Source organism: Oratosquilla oratoria, chromosome 7 (genome assembly GCF_046742065.1).
Source record: "Oratosquilla oratoria isolate Oo_2021 chromosome 7, ASM4674206v1, whole genome shotgun sequence".
NCBI classification, from domain to species: Eukaryota; Metazoa; Arthropoda; class Malacostraca; order Stomatopoda; family Squillidae; genus Oratosquilla; species Oratosquilla oratoria.
Genome location: NC_134783.1, coordinates 23160849 through 23166159, shown reverse-complemented (window position 1 = coordinate 23166159; position 5311 = coordinate 23160849).

Below are 5311 nucleotides of genomic sequence, written 5' to 3'. Positions count from 1 at the left end.
TTAAAGGGGCAGACAGAAAGTTACAATTACCTGGAGCTCATAGGTCCTGAATATGAAGTGCGTCCTTGTGACAAAGTGATAAATCAGTAATGACGTAATGGTACTGTTGCAATACTGAAATTAGATTTGAAATTTTCAAAAGATCAATAATACCTTCTGCTTCAACTTTGACCAACTGAAAACAAGCAACCATCACAGAGTGCATTGGCCCTCGAGCTCCTCAGGTCTGCCTGAAAATGAATACGAATGACAATTGGTCATGACAATAGCCAAGATTTTCAGATATGTATAAAATCTAAGAAATGAATATGCTTATACTTAAAAAGAAGAAAAGATATATTACAGAAAGTCATGATGCAAAAAAATACATATCATTACTGTATACATAAAGATTGATAACGACAAAACACAACCCTTAGTAGTTGGTTGAATTATCTATGATAAGGAGAATACTATATGTAAACCAGTAGGTGATAAAGTTTATACAACTTTCCTATAAAAAAAAACGGATTAAAAAGAAAATCTACCAAAATATGACTTTAGGGCAAAATAGATGAGACGAATCAAATAAGGCACTCAAAAGACGATAACAAAAAAAAATTGAAAAGGTTGGACATGTTAGCTTAGATTGATTTTCAATCTCTGATTTGAAAGAAAATACTGATAGAGTCATTTAACGAATTTTTTTGAAAATTTTATCTAGAAATAGAAATTACCATGGGAGAAAGAAATAGAGGACATACTATTCAGGAAAGGAAATAAGGACTAACATTCACTCCACACTGAAACAATATGCAGAAGAAACTCTTGGCTTCAGAACACGCCACCACAAAGATTGGTTTGATGAAAATGCAGAGGATATACAAAAAATTCTATCTCAGAAAAACAAAGCCCATGATGCTTAGCTCTCAAACCCAAACTCCAAAGAACTGAAACAAACGTTTCAAAACCTAAGAAAAGAAACACAACTCAAGCTTCGTGATATGGAAAATAAATGGTGGATCAACCAGGCGAAGGACCTGCAATACCTTGCTGACAGTAATGACCAGCATGGGTTTTACAACGGTTTGAAGGCAATCTACGGGCCCCAAAAACGCAATCTAGTCCCTGTCAGATCACAAGAAGGTAACCTTCTAAAAGATAAATCCGCCATTCTTAACCGATGGGCGCAGCACTTCCAAACCCTATTAAATCACAGAAACCCTATAACACCAAATATCTTGGATGAAATCCCTCTGGCACCTCTAGCAAATGAGATGGATGTACCACCCACCTTTAAAGAAATTACAGATGCCATTAAATCCTTAAAGAATAATAAAGCGCCCGGCCCGGACGGCCTGTCCTCAGAATTGTACAAAGAAGGCGGTTATTTCCTACATCTAAAGATACATGACCTCATACTGCTCATTTGGAACTCAGAAATAGTTCCAACTGAATTTTTAAAATCAGACATCATAACAATATACAAAAAGAAAGGCGATCGAGCACATTGTGAAAACAGCAGAGGAATCTCTCTTTTGGTAGTAGCCTCCAAGATTTTGACAAGAATTATGATCAGATTATGCGGGTTTCGCAAAGATCGCAGCACATGCGATATGATATTCTGCGCAAGGCAACTTCAGGAGAAATGCAACGAGCAAAATAAAGATCTATACATAGCTTTCATCGATCTCCAGAAAGCCTTTGACACCGTCAATAGGGAGTTGCTATGGACTGTTTTAGAGAAGTTTGGTACCCCTCCAAAATTTCTCTCAATACTAAAGAAACTACATGATAACATGTCAGCTACAGTGCTTACCTCAGGAGAAAGGTCACCCCCTTTCAACATTGAAGTGGGTGTAAACAAGGGTGCGTTATTGCCTCAGTAATTTTTAATATTTTCATATCTACCATCACCATACTCAGTCAACGTGCAATTCCTATGGAGGATAAAGTCGCGATCCAATTCCGACTTGATGGAAGCCTTTTTAATCTAAGAAGACTTCAAGCCCACACAAAAACTGTGACCAAACATATTTTGGAACTTCAGTATGCAGACGACTGTGCGCTGGTTGCACACACACCTCAAGCTCTACAAAGATCCCTCAATGTCGTAGCTGGCCTCTACGAAGCGATGGGTCTGAAAATGAACGTTAGTAAGACAGAAATACTAATTCAAAGAAAGAATCCAGAACCACATCCCACATTCTACATCAATGGTGATGAAATTCAACAGGTAACAAACTTTAAATATTTAGGAAGCATCGTCTCCGAAAAACATAGTATAGACGAAGAGATATGCAACAGAATAAACCAAGCCTCTGCAGCCTTTGGAAAACTGCGCTCAAGGGTCTTTTTTAATGATAACCTCAGACTAGACACGAAGATAGCAGTTTATACTGCTGTATTTATATCAACCCTACTTTACAGTGCCGAAACATGGACTACTTACAGAAAGCATATAAAACAATTAGAAGCATTTCATATAAGCAGCCTGCAAAAGATCCTTAAACTATCATGGAAAGACAAGATTCCCCACACTGAAATCATTCAACATGCCGGCACAACCACAATTGAAACAATGCTAGCAAAAAGGCAATTGCGATGGACAGGGCACATCATTCGCATGAGCGATGATAGACTACCCCGACAAATCTTATAAGGCCAACTCCCCCAAGGACATCGTAAACAAGGGGCACCGATGAAACGTTATAAAGATCAAATAAAGACAACTCTAAAAAGATGTCATATTGACCCTCAAGCACTTGAAAGCAAAGCCAGTGACCGTCCAGCTTGGAGGTCAACATGTAAGGAAGGTCTGTCACACCTAGAGGAGTCCATCTTTAATGAGAGAGAGGCGAGAAGACAACGACGTCACAATCCAACAGTTCAACAACCAAACAACCCTGGAATAGAATGTCACCTATGTGGTAGAGTTTGTGCATAAGGCATTGGGCTACATAGTCATCTCCGTTGGCACAGCCGACAACAACCATAAATTCACCGCCATCCTCATCAAGTGAAGCTTGAGTCGTCTTCGCATTCGAAGAACAGCCATAAGCAAGTAAGCATATATATATATATGCTTACTCAAGGTACGTATGTTTACTTATGCAAAGTACACCACTCGGAAAAAAAGAAACAAACAAAGCAGAGCGCTTTCGTATATTACATCCAGTGCAAAAAGTACTTTTGCATTGTATGTAATAAACGAAAGCGCTCTGCTTCGTTAGTTTCTTTTCTATAAGTGGTCTACTTTGCAGATGTATATATATATATATATGTGTGTGTGTGTGTGTGTGTGTGTGTGTGTGTGTGTGTGTGTGTGTGTGTGTGTGTGTGTGTGTGTGTGTGTGTGTGTGTGTGTGTGTGTGTATACATACATACATATGCATATATATGCATGGATGACCTGGGATCCAGGAGGTGCCAAGATAAGAGGGAGGGAAGAGGGTAGAGGAGAGCGGAGTGTGATAGAGATGGATTGTGTGGGAGTAGTTTTATACCTTTCTTTTTGGGCTAGCTCCCTTATAAGCTAGAAAAGGCTTGGGAATATGTATGCACACACACACACACACACACACACACACACACACACACACACACACACACACACACACACACACACACACACACACACACACACACACACACACACACACATATATATATATATATATATATATATATATACATATATATACACAGTACATAACACGGTACATAACACGGGTGGAGCGTGTTATGTACTGTATTTCATCAAATCCTTTATGCAGACTAGTCTTCCGACAAATGTTTGTGTCAATTGGCATTTGGAAATAAACTCTTCTGCTGGGATTCGAACCCTTGCCTGATTCGAATCCCAGCAGAAGATTTTATTTCCAAATGTCAGTTGACACAAACATTTGTCGGAAGACAAGCCTGCATAAAGGATTTGATGAAATACAGTACATAACACGCTCCACCCGGGTGCCCTCGGCGGAACGACTGGGCCGTGAACTAAGTCGTTTCGTTTTGTAGGGTCAGGATGGCGTAGTGGTTACGGTCCTTGTCTTGTAAAGACGCAAGCCGCTCAGGCAAGGGTTCGAATCCCAGCAGAAGAGTAAATTTCCAAATGTCAGTTGACACAAACATTTGTCGGAAGACTAGCCTGCATAAAGGATTTGATGAAATACAGTACATAACACGCTCCACCCGGGTGCCCTCGGCGGAACGACTGGGTCGTGAACTAAGTCGTTTCGTTTTGTAGGGTCAGGATGGCGTAGTGGTTATGGTCCTTGTCTTGTGAAGACGCAAGCCGCTCAGGCAAGGGTTCGAATCCCAGCAGAAGAGTTTATTTCCATATATATATATATATACATATGTATATATATACATATATATATGTATGCATATATATATACATATATATGTATATATATATATATATATATATATATGGGAAGTTTAATGCCCAAAGTTTCGGTCCTAGTCCTAGGACCGTCTTCAGGGGTGTGAAAATATACATACATACATATACCAAAGGCTTTTTCCCCCTACATGGTGGGTAGCCAAAAAGAAAAAGGCATAGAAACCACTCCCACCCATTCCATCTCCTTTATATTTCACTCCCCTCGACCCTCCTCCCCTCCCTCTTATCTTGGCTCCTCCTGGATAACGGGTCATCTCTGCATCCTGTCCACTGCCCTGGGTCAGAAACAGTGTCGCAAGACACAGAACATTCACAGCAAGGCCGCCTCATAAATTCGGCAACCCCCCCTCTCCGTCCACTTATGCAGAAAAGGAGAAGACGGGGAGAAATCCCTTCGGGCTCCGGCAAATTCCCTCTCATATATACCTCCTCATCCTCCATCCCCCACCCACTCCCCCTCATGCATCACAGCATCATCTATACACGACCCCTCTCCATTCACCCCTATCCTCTGTCCTCTCCCGTCCTTCCTCCACAGACATTCCTCTCTTTTGTAATGCCCCTTTCACCCCATCCATCCATCTCCTCCTAGGACGCCCCCTCATATTCACACCTTCCACCTCTGCCTTCCACACTTCTTTTACTAATCTTTCTTCACTCATTCTTCCCATGTGTCCAAACCATCCTAATACCCTTTCATCAACCCTATCTCCCAGTTCCATTTCCATCCCTGTTCTCCTCCTCATTTCTCACTCTATTTAGCCTAGTAACCCCTATCATACTTCTCAGACATTTCATCCCAAACACATTCAATCTCCTTCTCTCTTCCTCTCTCATGTTCCATGTTTCTGCCCCGTACAATGCTGTTGGCACAATCACTCCTTCATATAACCTCCTCTTAGCATCCATTCCCAGATGTCT